The sequence below is a fragment of the Myotis nattereri genome (assembly GCF_964212035.1).
Source record: "Myotis nattereri genome assembly, chromosome: 2".
Lineage (NCBI taxonomy): Eukaryota > Metazoa > Chordata > Mammalia > Chiroptera > Vespertilionidae > Myotis > Myotis nattereri.
In genome coordinates, this window is record NC_138076.1 from 75,209,912 (window position 1) to 75,220,167 (window position 10,256).

Sequence of the window (10,256 nt, forward strand, 5' to 3'; positions counted from 1 at the left end):
AGTAAATAAATTACCCATTTTCATAAAACATTAAATGTGATGGTTAATTTTATGAGTGAACTTACTTGACTGGTCTACAGGATGCCCAGATATCTGGTAAAACATTATTCTGGCTCTGTCTGTGAGGGTGTTTTTGGAAGCAATTAGCATTTGATTCAATAGACTGAGTCAAGATATTCACTCTCACCAATGTGGGTGGGCATCAATCAACTCACTGAGGGGATAAATAAAACAAAAAAAGCAAAGAAAGGGAAAATTTTCTCTCTCATCCCTTGAGGTGGGATATCCATCTTTTCCAGCCCTCACACATTGGCACTCCTGGTTCTCAGGCCTATGGACTCTGACTGATTTATATCCCTAGCTTTCCTGGTTGTGCAGCTTGCAGAGGGAAGATTGTGGGGCTTCTTGGCTTCCATAACTGCATGAGTCAATTCCTGCAATAAACCACTATGTGTATCTGATTGGTTCTGTTTCTCTGGAGAATGCTGACTTATATAGTAAACTTGTGAAATTTTCTTATGACTCATTCGACACTCTATTGTGCTGTTCAGATAATTTGTGTTGGGAATCAGAGATAAAGTGGTATCATAATAGCCAAAATATAGAGGTCTTGAGGAACAAAAGTATGAATGAATTGCAATTTGAAGAAAACCTGAACTCCCTAGCATGTAGAGAAGTACCTTTGAAAAAATGTCTCTACATATCTTCTTAGTGATACAGCATTTTCTTTTCTGAATTCTCTATGGTGTCAATAACACATCTAATTGTAAAATATAAAAAGATGTCTTAAATTTCTTTTGAACTTCACAATGAAGATAGGCCCAGAGATTTCTTCAGAAGCAGAGTGACTTTAAAAAGAAAGAAAAATAGGCCCATAAGACTTGTTAGTGAATATAGTCATACACCCTTCTCTTACTTCTCAGGTACACTCAATGTCATTTAACTCATCTTGTTATTGGGGGGTTCCAATCTCCTGTTTCCTATTAGAGACTGTCAGTATTGTCAGAATCCAGTGTTCTTTGTACTGGGGTTTTAATACAGTTCTAAAATTATGTTTCAACCAGATTCTATCTCAATGATGATTACTTCGCTTGTAAAAAGATGTTTATGATAAATAGAAACATTTTCCTCTAATTCCTAAATTGGTGGTTTCTCTTAATATCACATGTTAAATATACAATTTAAAGATTGTTTACAATTAATAATAAATGTTACCATATGATTACATTGAATAAATGTTGAAGGGATCAGAACATCACCATTTGTCAACTTCCAAAATAGTAACTGCTTTAGGTACAAATCATCATTGCAGAGTAAAACTAGCGGAGAAACATACTGAGCGACAGGGCATTTGCATAACCTCAAAAGACTTCCTCACAAGAGACTTTCTGATTACCAAGGGAGAAAACGTAATTCCACAGTGGAAATGCCGGGCACACCACCTTCATCTAGGTATCAAAATTAATATCACCATTAATGGATATATTATTGGTGATATCATTCTCAGGTTTTTTTTTGTTTGTTTGCTTATTTATTTGTTTGATTGTTTTTGCCAAAAGGGTATAAACTAAACTGAATTGTGAGAAAAACTTGGCCAAATCAAAACTAAGGAAAATTCTACAAAATCATTGGCCTATATTCTTTAAAATGTGAAGATTGAGAAAGACAAAAAAGAGAGGAGACTTTTGTTTTGTTTTTTCAGATTAAAGGAAACTAAAGTAACCTCACAACTAAATGAAATGTATCATTCTGGATTAGATTTTGGACAAGAAAACATTTTTTCCCCTTTCTTATGAAGAACATTTATGAGGTAAGTGATAAAATTTGATTAAGATCATAGATTAGGTGATAGTGTTATATATATGTTGGTTTCTAATTTTGATAATTCTATTGTGGTTATATAAGAGAATGCTGTGATTCTTAGGAAATACATGCCAAAGTATATAGGAGTGAAAGGACTTAATGTCTGCAACTTCCAAATGTTTCAGAAAAAAAATATATTATGAATTATTATTTATTTCAGAATAGTATATAGTATAGTTTTAGAATTATAGTGAAAGTTATATGAAGATATGCTGTGCTACTTTTGCAACTTTTAGGTCTTAAATTACTTAAAAATAAATAGATTGTTTTGATGATAATTTGACTAAAATCACATTTATTGAATGCCTATTATGGAGCAGTAATTGTGTTGGGTTTCTCATGAGGTATTTCAAGTAGTTTTCAAATGATCCTGTGACTAGGGCATTGTTATAACAATTAAATAGATAGTTGTCATATTAACTCATGCTTAGGGAATAACCACTTAACTGGGGAATTGTTCAAGTCACATAACCAGAAAATTACAGAGGTAAGATTTGAACTGGAATGGCCTAATTTAAAAAAAATATTTTTAATTGATTTTTAGAGAGAGAGGAAGGGAGAAGGGAGAGTGAGCGCAAAACATTGATTCCCTGCCTCCAGTACACTCTCTACTAGGGATTGAGCCCATACCTGGCATGTACCCGAGCTTGGAATTCAGTAGATAACATTTTGGTGCATAGGACAATGCCCAACTGACTGAACCATATCAGCCAAGGAGAGATGATGGCCTAATTTTATTTCCAGTATTCTCTTTACTATACCAGAACCTAAATTTACATTGTAGCAAATGACCGCACCTTCCAAGAGTAATGGGTAGCTTTAGAGATAAATGTATGAAGAGATATATCAAGAAATAGTTTTAATCTCCGGGGTCATAATATCAACACATCATTAGAATTGTAGATCCCAAAGGTTTGTGCATTCCTTAGATAGAAACCTGATGCCAGTTTTTGAAGCATCTAGAAGAATGTGCACATAGTAGTACTTAGAGGATATTTGTTGAGTAACCAAATGAACATGATGAAAAATTTTTAGATAAAAATTTAAGAAAGGTGTTGAAGAACAGGGCAGGGAGATTATCAGAGGACTCTGATAATAACAAGGTAAGAGTTAGAGAAAATAGGGACCAGATGCAGATTTCACTTGCAGTGAATAGAAACCATATCTCCCTCTGGTCAGTAAGTACCGAGGTTGCTTTGACAATGTGTGCCACTTGAAGGAGGAGTAAAGTAAGACAAACAAACCCATGGTGAGACCCGTGGCTTCTGAAAGGCAGGAACTGAAGCAACAATCTCAACTGTGGTGGAGAGTAGAGAGGAGACATCAGTTCTGAGATGAGAGTTGAAAGGAATTACTATGTGCAGTGGAGTCATGGAGAATTCTGGGAAACCGAACACAGATATAAAAGTCACCCAATGGCTTAAGTTTTTCAGGATAGCAGAAAACATCATCACTGGTTGTCAATGTGCTAAATGAGTTCAGAGGTTAAGAGATCTCAACAATTTTTGTTATTTATTTGCATTACTTCCTTATTTGTATGACATCTGTGCAATCTATTTTATTTTTTGTTATTTTGATAAAGCCTCACTATGGTTTTAAGAAATTTATCATTCAAATATTTGACAAGGTGGGATGAAGCAGACATGGTTTGCCTGTGGAAACTTATAAAAGGTTGAATGCAGGGATGTGGTACAAATGAATGAATTTCAATCTTATTGGATATAGTTTAGATTATAGTCTAGACTTAGGCACAACCTTTTTTTTTTTTTTTAATTGTTTTTAGGATGTTACTCTGTGGCCAGTGTACAAAATAATGAATATACTCCTTATCACTCTTTCAGGATTGGACAGCTACAATGAGTACAAAATCATTTCCCAGAGCAACCAATGAAGTGGCTCCTACATCAGGAAAATTTCCTGTGGTTATTCCACGCATGCCAAGTATAGCCCTGAAGCTCAAGGTAGCATAGTCCTGGCAACCCCCAGACAAAAGTATGTACAAGATTTCAGAGATGACACATTTTGGTCCAACTGGATCATGTGGCTGTCTTATTATTTTCAATATCAACTTGAAAAGTGAGGAAAAAATAGACTTTTCAGTCACAACTGAAACCAAATGATCAATTCATGATAAGTAATGCAGCAACCTATGATTCAAATACTTAGAGTTTCCATTTATTTACTAGTTTTCAAGTATTTCTGTTGGATTTTTAATCAATAGGTACAATACATCAACAAACAAAACTTTTCTAAATTTGAAAGCAAAAGCCCACTGAAATGAGCTTTGATTACATCAAGTATTGTTAAAAATAAAGTGGGAAGTATTACCACTTTAAGACACAATTTTCATGAAATAGCAATGCAATATTCCTTTCCAAGTTGATGAACAATAGTCTACTTTTGGATAGCAGTTCAGTAGTGCAGATACAACTCAGTGATATGGTCTGATTATAACATTTCTGATATCACTGACATTAACAGGTTTATCTAATGAAGAAAAAACTTAGAAGAACAACAGATTATGAGATATGTTGTGAATCTACAGACTTGGGAGAATGAGCTATTGGTCTTCAGTGTACAATTAACTGATATATGAACTCAGAAAGTCACAATGAATCTGTGTTTCCCATAAATAAGATGCTGTAGATTTTATAAGATCTCAAGACACTCCTACCAGATTGTAAATTCTATAATTTGAACAGTATCTTCAATATGGTATAAAGTGGTTTGAAAAATGATGAAATGAGTTTAGCATTTCATCTTAACAGGAACCTTCTCTCAATGTCCCATTCTTTCATTTTTACTGTGGATGCCATACACTACAGGCCACTTCCAGCCTTGTAAGATTTGGAAATATTTAATGCTTATCTTTGATCCCTTTTCACTTTCCAGCCATCCTTATTCTGCTTTGGATGCCCCATCCTTCTAAGATACTCAAGTAGACAAACTCTGTAGGTTTGTGCTTGTGCTTTTTGTTTTCATTTTGTTAACTGCCCTCCCCAAGGATTTTATAAATTAAACTAGAGGCCTGGTGCATGAAATACATGAACTGTTGGGGGGGGGGGGTGGCGGTGTGTGATCCCCTTAGCCCAGTCTGCTCCTGCTCGCAACGGGACCTTTGGGGGATGTCTGATTGCTGGCTTAGGCCTCCTCCCTGAGAGCAGTCCTAAGCTGACAGTCGGACATCCTTCTCACAGTCTGGGACCCCAGCTCCTTACCGCCCACCTGCTTGCTGCTCCTTACTGCTTGGCTCGCTGTACCTTAGAGGGAGAGGCTCCCACCACCACTGCTGTGCTTGCCAGCCATGAGCCCAGCATCTGCCTGAGCGGCGCTCCCCCTGTGGGAGCACACTGACGACCAGGGGGCAACTCCTGCATTGAGCATCTGATCCCTGGTGGTCAGTGTGCGTCATAGCGACCAGTCGTGCCACCAGTCGTTCTGCCAGCTGTTCCTCCATTTGGTCGATTTGCACTTTAGGCTTTATTATATTTATTACATTTAAAGTAATAGAGAGAATATCGCTGGTTGAATTTTGGACATGTAACTCATGGTAGTTATATTTAGGAAAAAGTGCTTATGACTATCTACTTTGAATCTCACTATAGGTGGGCTGACTGTGTCCCCTATGTTTATGAGGTTATCATTAATTTTTACTGTCTCCATGGCTTTGCAACCACATCTACTTACTGTGTGTCTGATATAGCACTATAGAAAAATAGTTTTGCTTTCTTATTATTGCTTGGTTTATTATTTCACTGTGATATTTATCAAATGCCACTGAGCTATAAAGACATTTTATATGGCACTATTTATAAGACAACCAGAAAACTTCAATTTAGTAGATATAAACTATTATTATTTCTTATTTTTTGTGATGGTAAACAATATTCTTCATTTAAGAAAGTTAAACAAATATGAATTAATGGAAATAAAATACAAATTACTTTTAATTAAAGCTGATTCTTTCCCTTTGGTATTTTCTTCTGATTTCTCATTACAAATTTTTAGCCTAAGGTCTATTGAAAATCATTCAAACTTTTAGAAATTTAGGTGTCAAATTCTTCTAGATGTATATTTTAACACTCCAGCCTTGTTTGAAACAAGAATTCCCTTTGGATCTTTCAGTGTCATGCTTTTAATCACTTTGCCTTGAAAAACTTACGTTAAAAAATTCTTTTCACTAAAAGCCTTAGATTTTTATTTTATTCTCTTTGCCCTTCCCTGTATCAATTTATTTCTGTCAGTTTATTTCAATTGCAAGGGGATGAACACTATATCAAAGGAATTCCTTTCCCACTTATAATACGAGATGTTTTGTGAGGGGGTGGTGATGGCAACTAGCATTGAGACTTATGAGGCAATATGGAGACAGCCTCTGGGTGACTTATCACCAGTTCCATTCAGGTGTAAGATTTGTATAATTTTATATAGAAATTTAAATTCTTACTTTTGCACATCTGTTTCTTGTAATAATGGTTGAATTGGGCACATTTTTTAAAAAATAGTTTATTATTTCTTGTTATTTAATTTATTTTGTATTCAGTTATCAAAATGCTCACTCCATAGATATATTTACTGTTCTCCCTTTACCCAAGTGTAAAAATCGTGTGTCTTATTACCCTTTTTTCTTTAGATATCAATATATTATGTTAGATAACTAGTCATTTTGCCACTTTACAGGTCTTTCTTTGCTCAATTATTATTTCCACTTACAATTGCTCTGGTATTTCAAACCAGTTACTTTGCAGTGTTTTCCCTGAACTTGTTGTTTTCCCTTGGGCTTGAATGCAGTCAGTTTCTCAGCGCAGATGCACTTGGGCTTGTGCAGAAGGGACTCCTCTGGGTAGGGCATGCATGAAGACGATGACAGCTGAACACTTAAGCAGAAGTGAGATGGCAAATGGAGGAGGAAGCCTTCAACTGCGTGGCAGAAGGACACCGTGAAACAAAGCTCAAGCAGCGAGGCACAGCCGTGAAGCCCTGGGACATGCCAGCAAGACCCACTGCAATAGGGACTCAGCGCCTCACCTAGAAATTCCAAAATAGCAGCTAACTTCACTGTCTCTGAAGGCAAGTCTTTTCAATACAAGCACATTAACTGCTTGGTTTGGTATAAAGGGCAGCCTTCTGTTCACAAGATGAGCAGTGCTTGCTGGTTGAGTAACAGTTTTCTTAACCCTAATGCTAATATTTAATTCAAACTATTTTATATCTAAAATTAGAGGCCTGGTGCACAAAATTCATGCACTGGGGGGTTCCCTCAGCCCAACCTGCACCCTCTCCAATCCAGGAGTCCTCAGGGGATGTCCTACTGATGGCTTAGGCCCCCTCCCCATAGTTCTCTGCTCTCTGCAGGGCCTGCCTGCTCAACACTGTGGCAATGGGCAGGCAGGCCCTGCTGTCTGCTGTCTGCGGGGCCTGCTTGCCAGCTCGTTACCAGCAGGACTGAAAGGACTGGAGGATTCCTGGGGGCAGGTCCGGCTGCGCTGCCTGCCGCTCCTCAGGTGGAGCTGAGGGGACTGGACTCCACCATCTTGGGGCTATGGGTGCTACCATCTTTGTGATGGAGTGACGGCCAATTTGCATATTCCCTCTTTATTAGATAGGACTTTTGGTCTACTGCATGGTTACAAAGTCATTTAACTTACCACATGAAATGCTCTTACTTTTACTCAGTTAGTAAGTATACATCTGATAGAATGATGTTAATGTCTTAAAGATAATTTACAGAAAGATTTGAAAAAAATCTGAAATTTCAACTGCGAAATACATAGTTCAAAGATACCTGCAATCAGACAAAAACATTGTGTACACAAAAACATTGTGTATACTAAGAAATTTGGCATTGCAGAAATATTATATTTAAAATGTAACATTTTATTAGTCTAGGGCTCAAACATAAAGATTGACAATTGAAACTTAAGCTTCAGAAACTTAATGTTTCCTAGATTGTCTGTAAACAAACATGTATTTATTCATTAAAGCAAATAGTTATTGAGTATCAAATTTGTACATAGTAGTGGACTAAGCTTTTAGTAGGATAGCATAATAAACAATGCTGTTTCTTATGATGCAATCCCTTTATTAGAGGGTAAAAAAAAACCCATTAATATAGCATGGAGTGAAAGGGGGACAAATGAAAACACCACATTTGAGATAGTAAACTCAGCGGCTCTATGGGGGACAAATAAGAGTTGAATGAGTGGTCAGCACCATTAGGTAGTGGCATGACTATCCTGAAGTCCTGAGGAACTACAAAAGTGCCTGATTCCATGCTGCTGTCTGGGTACTATGGACAAATGGTGCAGAGTCCTGGATTAGATCACAATATACAAGGGGTTCACCTTCTAGAAAGATTCAGAAAACTTCACAAACCTGATTAAATTCTTCCTTTTTATGAGGAAGTCTGTTATTGGTTAAAGTAAGCAGTGACAGATGGAATAAGTTATAGGTTAAAGCCAAGGAAATATAGGGAACTACACTATATGTATTTGCTGGAATCCCCATGCAGGCTTTCAAACAAGCAAGCTGCACTGCATTATGCAGAATCCGTGGGTGTTCAGAACTTGACCTATAATTTTAATTATTGGATATTGAGCATACTCATATCAGGTTTGGTGATGCTGCAGAGATTTAAGGATTACCTCTGCTAGGAAAATGGCTGGGATCTCAATAGTGTCATATGGACATCATGATAACCATGTTGATCAAAGTTGCTGTAGTTCCACTCCCTGCTTCATGACCTATGGATAATGTTGCAGGCACTTGGAGGTTTTGGTTTATAAAGCCTTCTCAGCTCAATAATACTAATGACCATCATACAAGGTGTCCCCCAAAATGTATACACACTTTAACAGTGATAGTTCAATTTTGAAAATGAAATGTATTTTAATAAATGTTGCCTTTATAATTATTCAAAAATGTGTTTCTATACTAGTATTTTTGGGACAATCTGTATTTTAATGTTAGAATTGTTAGAATATATGCATTTATCTATCTATATATCTGTATCTAGCCATCATCATCTATCTAATTTTAAAAATCTTTGCACAATGATTCTATGATACTAGAGGCCCAGTGCATGAAAATTCATTCACTGAAGGGGGGCGGGCCCTCAGCCTGGCCTGTCCCCTCACACAGTCTGGGATCCCTCAGGGGCGGGAGGTGACCCAGCGATCAGGGGAAGGTGATGCCCCATTACACCTCTGCTGCTGCCACTGCCGACAGTGCAAGCCTCGGCCGGCCCTGGTTACCTGAGCCTCTGGTGTCCTTGGGAGGCTGGGGGCTGAGGGGACTGGGGTCTCCAGAGGTGGGCGGGCCTGGCATGCCTGCCGCCCCAGTGGAGCTGAGGGGACTGGGCACTGCCATCTTGTGGCTGTGGGCACCACCATCTTTGAGGGCAGGGCAGTCAATTAGCATATTCTCTCCTTATTAGCTGTGGGCACTGCCATCTTTGCGATGGCATGAGGGTCAATTAGCATATTCCCTCTTTATTAGATAGGATTTCCAACATTCTGTTTAAAATGACTGGGGATATGATTTCTTTCATTTGGGTTTTAAATTTATTATATTTTGAAGTTTAGGAGTTCTTAAAACTTTCTAGACCTTATAACTTTACAAGGTTAAAAATCCATGTATGTGTAAGTGAGTCATTACTTCCTAAGTCATCAGGAGACAAGCAGAAGCAAATACATTTTAAAAGATGCCACAGTACGAAAAGTTTCAGTAGGGCTGTGAGTAAAACACTTCGATAAACTCTTGACTGCTTCGATTTTCTCCAGTGAAACAGAATAATTAGATACCTGACATCATTTTGAAACAACAAAAATCTGTTGGTTTTCTATGTTGAATAACAAATTTAGTGAGTAAACAAGTCTTCTATTACTTCACAGTTTCTGTGGCTGGTTCAGGAGTGTATCAAGGGTCTCACAAGTTTTCAACTGGGTTTTCCTCCAGATTCATTCATGTTGTTGGTAGAATTCAGTTTATTGAGGTCATAGGGCCGGGGGTCTCAGCACCTAGAGGCAGCCCTCAATTCCCTGCTACATGACCTTCTCCACAGAGAGTTCACATCATAACAGCTATGTCTTCAAGGCCAATAAGAAAGTCTCTGTGTCCAGTCTAATAAAATGAGGGCTTATATAAAATAACCTAACCAAAGGAGTGACATCTTGTTGTCTTTGTCATATTCTACTGGTTAGAAGCAAATCATAGGTGCCACCTATAATCCATGGGAGGGCATTATAGAAAAGCTAGAATTATTGTGAAATTATCTAGGATGTGTTTACTGCTGAACTTTAGTAAAAATAATTTTATAATAAAGGGATATATATATATATATATATATATATATATATATATATATATATATGATGAAACCCCTGCTTTAGCAT